Raw genomic sequence first — 12,687 nt, forward strand, 5'->3', positions numbered from 1 at the left:
ATGTAACATTATGGGTTGCGATACATTTTTAACATTGCTACGGGTATATTTACTTGGTAAAACTAGTTCACCAGTCTATACATACAGTAGACTACAGCTGAAGCCTTTATTTATCTCAGAAAGGTGTAAATTTGTGCTGAAGCAAAGACTTTGTAAAATGTCATTTAATTTTAGCTGCCAGTTTCATATATTCAGTAACACATCAGAGTTATTATAATATACTTAACCTGGTCATTCGGGACAGTTTATAATCCTCCTCTCAGTAGTGGTTTAAAAAGGAAATATTGGTTTACTAGCCATTGGCTGATAACCAAACCTTTACACACACACGCGCGCAAAAACTTCATTTCATTCAGAGAGTTTGCCAAGGCAAGAGATGGCTTGAACCACTCCAGCTCTGTTCTGTTTCATTAGCTACTGTTTGCAGCCAGAGTTTCCACAATTAGAAGTAATGTCCTTTTTTTGTTGCCACGGAGCACGCATGCTATAAAGATCTACTGATCATTAATTGGGGGGGGGGGGGGGGTAATCGTAAATCAATACTGGCTGAAAAGAAGGTACCTGCCTCCTTTGGGACTAATTAAACCTCTTGTAATAAGTCCACAAGTGTACTTGAGCATGTAATCATATCCAGAAATACTAGTATTCCTAGAGAGACTGCATAACCCTTGCCATGCAGTATTGTTGTGGTTTAAAAAGCACTTCATAGTGCACTTGGGTCATGTGGACCACAGGAGATCAAGACAAAGTGACAACATTCTGCCTAATTACTGACATCCTTGCATTGGTTAATGATCATGACCTGGAGTATACTGCAGCTGTTAGATACAGATCCAGGACCCTTTCCCTTGTGTTTGGGTCACCACGTGGATAACATAAAGAAATCGGTGTGCGCCATGTGCAGTGGTTGTGAATCTGTTATGTTCCATTGGAAATACACATGACTTACTAAATATTCTGCATCAGTTATTATTAGATTTGAACACATGCACTCTGACGACCTTGCCTTTATATGTCTTCCGCCAGCACATGGAATTTGTTTCAGGGCATTATGGGATAATCTCTTCAAGACTAAATATCGCAGACATGCATGCTCATTACCGTGATCATATTCACAGCAACGACGCTGTAGAAACTGGAAACTGTTTACAAAGAGACATTTTCAAGAAGCTTTGTACCGTCAGTGTACTGGAATAACCACCGTGTCCACGTTGTCAGTTTTTTCAGGATCAAGACAGCACTTTGACCTCAACACATTGACGTCAGTCCAGAGCTGTCTGGAAGTCCTCACTGTTAAAGCAGATGGCACAAAGTAACAAATCAGCGTTTTTTAGTAACTTTAAAAAACACAATTGAATATATTTGCTCTGGATCATTCAGTTCAGTATGAGTTTTATTCTTGGAATCAGACACACATATAACTAATTTAAGTTAAATCCTGTATATCCCCCCTGGGAGATTCTTAAGTAAAAAAGTTTAAAACTGCAGTAATCTGCCATCAAACCTAATTTTGTAGTTTAAGCACGATGCACCACAATCTAGCTGGAAATAGATCTTTGAACCTAAACTACAAAAACCAGGATGCAGCAGTTGTCCTTCAGCGTTGAAATGTCTGCATATCCTGAAATTTTTTTTAATTTTTTTTTTTAAATGACAAACCAAAAGATATATATAATGTAGTTTTTGTAAACAAAACAAAAGCACACAGACCGTTTTGCCTCTCGTCTCCTCTAGTCTGTATCCTCTTTGTCTCTGCAGCCCTTGTGTTTTGCATTTATTTTTCTCCTCAAATAGAAATGCATTGAACCAGTTTCTTGGGTCTGGAACAAAAAACAAAAAAAAAAAAGGTAATACATTTAATTTGTCAACACCGCAGTCCAGGTGTGCTTTGCAAAGATGGCAATTGGCCCAAAAAGCCTTCATTGTTCCTCTAAGCAGATACATGAGCTCCACGACACTGCGCCTCAAGCCTGCATTCTTTCTCCTCTGCTCTAAAGATAAATGAAACTGTTCATGAGTAAAAACTTGCAAAACTTTCTTTACTTTCTTACGAACAAGATACTGTAAATCTGCACAGCTTTAAATATATATCCTGTAATCCGGTAAATACTGTATGCAGTAATTTCAGAATAATGCTAAAACGTTGCTGTTTGTGGGCAAAACTGTACCTTCAAGGAGAGTTTCCTGCCTCTGCAACAAAGAACTTAAACTGGAGCACAAAACAGCCATACAACATTTAAATAAAAAAAGAAAAAACTTATGTTAAAACAATGGAACAGCAAGATGGCAAGATTCCATCTGAATTGAATGTTATTATGTTGAAGAACAAAACACCTTTACATTTAGTTTTTTCTGCACATTTCCCTTAAACTACAAAACAGAAACTTACAGGAATCAGCAGCTTACTCAACAGTTATCGATGTAACCACGACTTTTTCATGGTCTATTGGCAAAACAGCAGTTGCAGACACTAAAGGTTGTTCTTCAGGTTTTGCACTAAATACAATATGCATTATATATAGAGAGAGAATAAAGCACCAGAAATACATGAAGTATGTCCAAGTTCGTTATGTTGTTTAGCATTGTGTTCCCAGAGAGATGCAGGTAAAACAAAACATTCTTTGTAGACAAAAGCCTTTCTTCTAGCAGCTGGCTGGAGTTAATTTAATTGATCATGTGATCAAGCTACAGGATGTTATTGCTTTATTAGGAACTACTGTGCGTGGGTTACATGAGAGCCTGAGCTGTATATAAGTCCTACAGCAGTTGGATTTTTTCAGAAGCACACATTTATTTATTTAAGCTGATGTCATACTGGTTGCCTGATAAGACAGGAAATATGTATCCCAGACAGCAACTGCAAACTTCAAATTCCTCAACCACTGTATCACACGTCTTTAAGGAATGGCTCACATCCCAGAACCCAATGACTGATCTGCCTGCGTGGCTGATTGTGACATATGACAGTATCAGAAATAGAGATTGAAACCACTGGCCACCTCTTCAGTTCTTTTACTTTTGAAACCATACACTGGCATCCCTGTTACACAGAGATACACAACTAAAAACTACGACAGCTTTAGAAAACAGGCCGCAAGCGATGACCTCTGAATGCGGCTTTAAACTGCTGTTTAGTTTTTTTGTTGTGATTAACATAAAAAAAAAACTGTACCTGCATTATTTCCTTGTTCTATGCGGTTTTTCAGTTAAATATGCATTCATTTTATAAAGCGGCCTGTACATTTTTGATTGAAAACAAGACAGCAAGGAACCCATACAGACTTTCTGCCCAGGTTTAGCATCTGAGCTTGACAGGACTTGCCTCACTGCAAGCAGCCATGCCAACATGCCCTCAGTCATCAGAAGTACATTAAGTGTAAAACTTAAACAAGTAGAGAAATAAACCCAAAATCAAGAGAGGAATGTAAACCTCCTAGCAGTTTATTTCACTCAAACAAGAGGTTCAGTAAAAACGTAATCTTTCATTGTAAAACCATGTTCTTCATGCCAGCTGCATTCAGTGTCTTTTGTCATACAGTAATATTAATAGGAACAGCCTGCATGTAACTCTAGAGTTTTTGGTTACTGAAATATCTCCTAGAATAATAATCATTGCCTGGATGCATACATAGAAAGTACTGTATTCCGTGATGGATTTGCTGTGTTATTTCAAATTTATCAATCATTTAATACACTGCAGAGTCAGTCATTTTCTACTTGTCGGCGAGCCTGTAAGTAGGTATTCAAATGCCTTTTAAAAGTTATTACTCATAAATCAATAGTTTATTTTTAATTAATAAAATAAATATTTCTGTGTTTAGCCTTACTTAAATTTAATTGCATACATTCCAGCTTACTTAAAAGACTCCAAAGATTTTAACTGGCATAGGATTTTATCAACCTAGCAGAATGATTCCCTACAAGCTTTATTGACTTCTTACCAAACCACAAGATAACAACCCATTATATTCTTCTGACAACTTTACATGGCTCTACCTTTTTCATTGCTTTCATTGTAATATATTTCATTGCAATGCATGTAAGTCATTTTCCAATCAGCTTGAACATGTTGACTGTTGTCTACATATACAGATACTCATAAACAGGTCTAATTGTTGAACATTTGCAGGGTAACAACCAGAAAGCAGTAAATGTGTCTTCCTCTCCCCAAATACATCTAGTTACCAGTTCCAGCAAACCAGAAGGCAAAAGAGGGTTTGTTTGGTCTACTAAAGCCTGGACTGTAATAGCGAACACTGAAGCATATATTGAAAGCATTAACCCATCCTTAATTAGCTCATTTTTTTAAAAAAGAGAAAAACACTTGTTATTTTTATAAAACTGTATTACTAATTAATATTAATGCAATGTCTCATTAACATTAAAGCTAATTAAACTGGAGAAAACACTTATATGCCCCACTGTGTTTTTGCTCTGAAATGTCAGTAGCATCTCCTGCACAGTACATGAAGAATGCTGGAGATGGTAGCTGCAGGACATGCTGAAAGTATGTGTTCTTAAGTGATCTCTTCCCTACAATGGCAGGCTTCCATCTAATCCAATTATGTGTGTTTGTAAAACCATCTTAATATAATTGGAAAATTATCATCTTACGGAGCTGAAATAAAAATATTTATTCATACTCCCCCTGTTCAAGTTTAAAATAAACCATCATTAAAGCAAAGTTTATTTTTAAAACAGTTACTATATTACATGTCAGCTTGGTGGTTGAGGATTTAAAATTGCTTTATAATGTACCCGGGCATATAGTTGGAGAGGCTCTTTGACTCAGGCTTATTGCGTTTAATTAATAAAACAGGATAACTTATACGGACTGCTTGAAATCAAGGACTGAAAAACCTGGTGTACTGGAGCAAGCAGAGGAAACCCAACAGCCTGCCCAGAAGGGTGTAGAAGGCCAGTGGTACCAGTGTGGTATACAGAAGGCAGCTAGGGCATGGTGCAGTGGTCATGGTGGTCATGTCAAATTATGAATCACCTCTACCGTTTAGCAGAAGAGAAAAACAAGTATACCAGTAATTACTTCTTAATGTTTGTATTTACTTGTCTTACTGTTTCCTGAAGTGGGGTATTTCAGGATTGTCTGATGCTTCATACTGGATGCTGCAGTAACACTTACCTACATACCTAACAGGTAGCTTATGTAGTTTGTGTTTATCAATATCGTATGTTTTTAGGGGAATCTAAGGCACTCAAAAGAGGCAGAGTGAAAGCCCTCTTGAAAGTTAAGAATTGTGCATGGCTCCTGATTCCATTCACTATTGTACCCGGGGCAATAGGTGTTCGACCTGTGTGACCAGCAGTAATGATGGCAAATGGTCATTGCTCTAAAATCTCTTCATGCCTTAGCCCACCTTACGTGTTCTACTCAATCTTCTTGACAAGTCCACTAATTAGTTAGAGGAACACAAACAGAGAGGTGTGCCCTCAAATTGCTTTCAGATTTTGCCCTATAGACATTCACTGGTAGTAATGAAAGCCTAGGGTATAACACTCATGGTGACACAGTGTTTATTTAACAAGACCTGCAAAAAATGAATTTACCTAAAATTAAACATAACTGCAACCAGCTGCTTCAAGCAGATATACTACATGGGAGAAAACAGACCTAAAAGCTGCTTTTATCTTGACGATAACAATGTGTTGTGTCACACAAGACAATTTACCAAATCTCTAGAAACAATAGTTTGGGCTCGAGATCAAAACTGACCAGAATAAGATGATTTAAGGTTTTCTGATCTTTGAAAGGACTATATGGTTCCCATTAACACAACTCTACTTATATTCAACAACTTGGAGTCCATTGCCAATACTTTGACAGAGTCTTTATGTGTTCAAAGGGAAGCCCAAAATGCAATGTGTGAATGCTAGGTTACGAGTCCTTTACATTTCCCATGTACAAAGTATATTATACTGTATTACTGAACCCCAGGTGGCAATGAGTAAGTAGTGTACCTTACCCTCAAACTCAACTGTAGTCTTGAAGAGCCCATTCGGGTGCCCTTGATCTGGTAATATGTTGGGCTGACACTGGAAGTTATATCATAAATTGTGTTGATATAAATCATACATTGTGTTGATTTGTTAAACAATTGCATTTAATATATCAAACAGTAAATCTTGATAGCAAACGAGTGACAGTGACTGGTGGCACTTTTCACCATTCAGTGCATCATCAGCAGGTGATCAGAACAATGACTTGGGCCAGGCTGTTACTGTATAAGTACTGTTCACGTACATAGAGAATAATATATGGCAAACAGTGTATTATAAAGCAGTCTAATTCCACCAAGGGGATCTGATGGAGAAATAAAAAATACAAGAGCAAGGGTTTTTCTTTTCTTTTTTTTTTAATGACAATACCACAAATATTGGTTCTATACCAGAAGATATACTGTACTGCAATCAATTTCAATTATGTAGTGGATAATATGAGGATGTCAGGTTTGTAAAGTTCATTCTGTGATAACGCTTCAGTCTGTATTGTAGTCCTGTAATATAAGTGGAGTGAACATATTAACTCAGAAGTGATTCATTATCCTTATATAAAGGACTTAAGAATGAATACCAGCATATTAATGAAGAGCAGGTGAAGATGATTCGTGCAACTGTGCATTCATTGTGTTTCGGAGGTCTTATATATATATATAAGGAAGTCTTATATAGAATTCGTCGGAATAATGACAGATACAATTTCAGTTCTGCTGACCCCCTAGCCTAAAGCAAACTATATTTTTAACAGGTCTGACTCAATTGCAGTGTCAGTTTTAAGACAGGCTAAATGTGGTTAAACATGTTTACGTTATCACCACCAAGCCACCAACCAGGGCACCCACATGTGTTCCCAGCCATCTCTTTGACCCCAGAGCAAGTTTTTTATTTTATTTACAGCATGTGCAAACCACAGGCATACTTTATTTGGGCAGGTGTTACCTGCTGCTATCGATCTGAGGGCTTCACGTGTTTACATAAAGCAATTACACCATTTACAAGAATACCCGAGGATAGAGGGGGAAAAACAATCTTTTTATATGTCATCTAATCACCTGACTTTGCTGAATCCAGCCTGGCCATGTACTGTAGAACATAAAAACTATATATTTATCTTGAGTGTTAAAGAATTAATGGTGCTTCTCAACACCTGTCTAGTTTCGACCCTTTAAGCATGACATCCAGCTTTCACACGTAAAGAAACTTGAGAGATATAAAGCTGCACGTTAGTCCCTGTCTCAATCTGATGGGACCAAATTTCCTTTCACCGGACTAGGCTAGGGGTGGTAGTGGCTGTCACTGAAAATTACCCTAAAAAAGTTTTCAGACCAACAGCTATGGCTTTCTTCCCAGAAACTCTTATATCTGTAAAGGTTTGGCAGCATCTTGAATGTCATCACTTCGTGCCACTTCTTGTTTCAATGGTTGACTCATGAAATTCAGTGACAGGAAGGCTGGTCTTTGTGCTTCCTCTAGGAGACGCTGCCAGCAAACATACTTCTCTAATGAGACTGCCTGCCTGTCTGCTTGTGGCAAGACTTGAAACAAACCAGATTACAGCTCCAGGTAAATGGAAATCATATGGGGTTTTTATATATATTATCCTAATAGTTCACCTTTAACAGTGGGAAAAATATATTAAGTGATACTTTATATCATCTATATTAATAAATATATATATATATATATATATATATATATATATATATATATATATATATATATATATATATATAGTCTGTTTAATATCCTGTTATTTGTTATTCTCTAGTGAATCCTTTTCAACCACTTCCAAAAGTTAAATTTATGTACTAAGGGAGTTTTATTACCAACTGGGATGTGGAACTGTAAATTATGCCCCCTCTTCAATTGTGAATTAGTAAATGAACAAAGTAAAAATGAGTAAATGAATAAAGTAAAACATCTCATCACAAAATAACAGTTTCAGACGGAACAGAAACTGCAGATGTTCACCCCTAGTGGTCATTTTACAAACAGCCCCTCTTTAGAAAGTCAGCTGTTAATAAAGGATATTGCTTGTTAGCCTGGTAAATCCAGAACAAAGATAACTGTATAACAGGTAGGAAATGAAGTATTATGAACACATAGAAGCTGTACAGTATGTGGGAGTTTTGAAAACATGCATTGCATTAGTTTTCTTGCAAAAGCAATCCAGATTCAATGCCATGTTAAAAGGAAACGAAATCTAATCTTTGCCTAAAACATCACAGAGCTAAAATAATCTGATGTCTGCCAAGCAATCTCTACGATTGCTTGGCAGACATCAGCCATGTTGCATAGCTGAGCTATGACACAAAGCACAGTCACATCTCTTTAAAGAAGAATCTTAAGGGTCCTCTGAGAAAGCCACGTCTGTTTTCAAGGTTTACACCACTGAACCTTTCCACCATTCCCAGAGCAGCTGTCTGAGTGTATATAAGGAGGGTATTCTTTAAGGAAAAAGAAGTATTCCTAAAAAGAAAGGGGGTTGTAACTCCCTAAGGAATATCGGGTGGGACAAGCCTTAGTCAGCAACATGATACATTATTCCCTGCTGTTTTAAGTGCTTGATTAATTGGTAGTGCTCATGGTAACCTTTATCAGTGGGCTATTATTCCACAAATAACAGCCTTGTTCCTATTACATAAACCCTGGAAAAGTAAAAGGATAAGAAAAGATGAGAACACAAAATGCCATGACATGAAAGGCAAATAAACAGAATATGAAAAGGGGCTTTTGTTTCATGCATTTCTATGGTTACATAAAATAGCCAGTGGAGTGTATAATTGAAAGATTAACGGATGCATTTTCATGCTAATAACCATAATCTAGCTCCCTAGGATGCAATGCCTTTGGGATTCTGTACCCCCAATTTCCTGTGGTATTAGGTGTATTTTTCACAAAAGCAAATTTATTTATTTTTCTTTGTTTTTGACGTCGTGCCATTTTCTATACCAGCATCCCAGTTTATAATTAAAGATTATTTGCCGCTTTCCTACGGCAATTAAAATCAAGGTTCTTTTGAATAGGAGAGCTCCATTCTTGCTGCTTTCCTGCTGCTGTGTGGGCTTGTGAAAAAGAGGAAAGCCTACTGGATAACCAGCTCTGGAATGCAGTCATTATTTGGTATTAAAAGCCTCGCTGGTGCCAGCGTGCCACTAATTCAAATGCAATTATGTGTGATCTAACTTTTGTAGTATTCCCACGTGATTCATAGCTGTGTTTGAAATAGGCTGACCAATACAAAGTTCTGGCATGTCCCGTCCCCTCTCCAAAAATATTTGGGTACCAATCCTGAATCCATTGATGTTGTGCGCACTGATTAAAGTACTGGCACTTTTTTAAAAACTGTTCCAAGCATTCATACTGCATGGATTAAATAATTAAAATCAAACCATAACCCAGTCTTTATTATACTTGAATAGACCCTTATTTTATAAGTGTGTTTACAAAACACATGCTATTTATTTACCTGAATACATAATAAATACATGTATTGATTTTCGCAAATGTAAAAAATCTAACTATCTGTGATGTATTAAACATTGAATATGTATTCCAATTTCCAAGAACTTTAAACAAAGTCTGTACCGCACTTGTATAATAAATAACAAATACTGCTATTCTTATTAAAAACAGGCATTATTTAAAATCGAAAAGAGATTCACAATATATTTCTACAGATTTTTTTTTAATTGATAAAATGCTGTGCATACCAATAAAGTTGTTTCAATTAAGTATATTATTCCCTTGGGGCTTTAAATTTTTTTTTTTTCATAGAAAACGTGTCAGGTGATCTCCTGATAACAGTTCCTAACATTGTAACTCATTATGTCACTTAATGCAGTGAATTGTGCTCTTCATTACAAGAGCAATCCAGACAGTGGCTGAACAAGCCTACACTCTGTTCGCTATCTGACTGACAGTGTAAAGGTTTCCTGAGCTGCGTGTGCATGTATCAAAGCAGGACGTTTCCAAGCGCTGAACCCCTTTGGCTTTGAGTTCTGCATGGAGAGTCGAGATGGGTAATGCAGGTGAATGACTGACTGGGCTGTTACTTGGTTTCAGCTTGTCGGGAGACTAAGAGCCAGATTCAGAAACATTTGATCTTATCATGGCCTCTCCGAAACAGACATCTGGAGTTGTGTTCGTTAAAAATGAAGAAAATAGATTTATTTTTTGCTGTGTTATTTAAGGTAAGGCTATGAGCCTTCAGTTTCCACATGCATGTGTTTTTTTTTTTTTTTTGTCCTTTGTAGTTTTTTCATTTTATGTAGGTGGGTGGACACCTGGGGATTAGACAGCCATTCTATAAATAGATATATATAGATAGACAAAGCAAAAGAGGGCCTATCTACTGAAAATCTGAAAATGTACAGTACTGTATGAAGGGTTTTGGCTGCCAGACTTCTCGTTTCGTTCTCTGATGATTATTGCTTTGGAAAGTTGTTAACCGACACATATTGAAGGAAACATATTTATTTAAATCGCACATTATAAAAACCAAAGATATTTTGTAGAGATTATATTCAGTGTTGTGGGTACAAGACGGGCGACCTTCACATGTTGTTTGCTTTGATGTCATCCCTAAGCGTGCCTTTCAGACTGAACAGAGACTGCTTGGAAATTCTTCAAGGTGCAATATTGTTCTTTAGTCTCCCCAAACCAGAGAAAGCACATTTATATTAACTTGTGAAGGCATGCAGCCCCACACACCTTCAACCTTCAAACCTGTGAGCAGCCTGTGCTTCCAGATTTCCTGTGGTTTATCAATTTCAGATCCATTTGTGCGACCTTCTCAACTGTGCATGTCTCAAAATTTTAAAAATGGTGTGTGAAAAAGACATAAATCAGCCCTCACTTAATGCATTAGGACTGGGCCTGCCTATTACTCATAAAATGTCACTTCCCTTTCCTATCCCCTGATGTGGCTCTGATAAATGAAAGCAGTCTGCTTCTTAAGAGACCTGGTGAGTACATGTGGAGGCTGCCTTTTGAGTTGACACTCCTGCTTTAAGAAAGAACCGCTATCTGGAGTTGAGTACTGTTTAATGTTTAATTACAAAAGAAAAACACATTGTTGTGCATGTTTATTTACACTGTATTTACATGTGTGGCTGTTTACTTACAATGCAATTACAGTTTAAATAGAGAAATAATGTCAGGTGTTCTGAAGCATGTTAGAAATAACTGACAAAGTGAGCAGCACCACAAAGACAACCACATGTGGAGTAACTTAACAACAAACTGCCTACATTTGTTCCATTCTGTTTTGATGTAATAAACAAGAAAATAATTCCCCCCTTAGGCAGTCTAGAATTATCACCCTTACAAACAACAGCGAGTTTTACATTCTGATTAAAATGTTGTTATCGAGTAACACTGTACCTTTATGCATCATTGTGACTTGAATTATGTCAAAGTGGAACTGACGCAGACACAAACTGGTTTAGTTTAAAGATGGAGGAAACCCCTATCTGACCCCAATTAACCTGATTAGCGATTAAGTCTTTCAAAATGAACTTTTTAATCTGGGACAAAAAAAAATCTTATATTAAATCTTTAAAAAGATCACTGGAAAAAAAATACCAACAGTATCTGCCTGTCAGTAGTCATCGAGCAGCAGAAATTGTATAATTGGCTGACTTAATATGGTGCCTGCTTAAAATATACAGCATTTGTCTCATTCAAATGTCAAATGTTAGTGCTATTGCCAAGAGGGTTTTTTTTTTTTTTTTTAAGTGCCTCAAACTTAAATCTATTTTTCTTATAATGACAAGATTTTGCAGTATTAACTCATAGTTTATAAAGAGATGAATAAACAGATGGTATATTTCCTGAATTCACTTTTATTAATTGCATAGTAATTCACTGACAGACATGATTCATTCTGTATTGCCACATACATCTACAGACCCTGATAAGTTTGACTGGGAAAGACCGGACATCAATCTGCAAAGCTTTGAAGGGAGCTAGTTTAAAAGTACTTTGGGTTTTTGGAGCAGCAATTTACACCACATTGGAATTAAGATACTGAACACGAATTAATGTATGTTGTTGCATATCCACTGCATGTTGTTAATTAAGTGAATACAGAAAATGTCAGTGCGGGGATAAGATGGAAGGGATCATTGAATTGGGAGCGGCTGGAAAGAATGTTCCTCTAAATTGCATTGGGATTATGGTTACATCAAAAGCTATGTAATTACTTATGAATTAACACATGGTCTTATACTGCATTAGATAATTTAATAAACAATGGGTGGAGAGAGAAGGGTTCCATCAACAGTTTGCAGTTAACCTCCAACCACAGTCAGATTTTCTCCTCAATTAAGATCCCGCCGCACCTAAAGATGATGGGCCATGTGCTCTAACAGCTCTGTAACTTTAGCGTTTCTATGGATGTTACATAGTTGATTTTACATGGTATTGGACCAATGTGTAATACTAAAGCACAAGCTTTCAACAGCACAGAGGGTGCAGCACCTGCTAAAGGCTTTCACAGATGTGTAGCAGTTTGGAGTAGTGGTTAGGGCTCTGGACTCTTGACCAGAAGGTTGTGGGTTCAATCCCCAGTGGGGGACACTGCTGTTGTACCCTTGAGCAAGGTACTTTACCTAGATTGCTCCAGTAAAAACCCAACTGTATAAATGGGTTATTGTATGTAAAAATAAT

This window comes from Acipenser ruthenus, chromosome 26 (assembly GCF_902713425.1).
Source record: "Acipenser ruthenus chromosome 26, fAciRut3.2 maternal haplotype, whole genome shotgun sequence".
NCBI lineage: Eukaryota > Metazoa > Chordata > Actinopteri > Acipenseriformes > Acipenseridae > Acipenser > Acipenser ruthenus.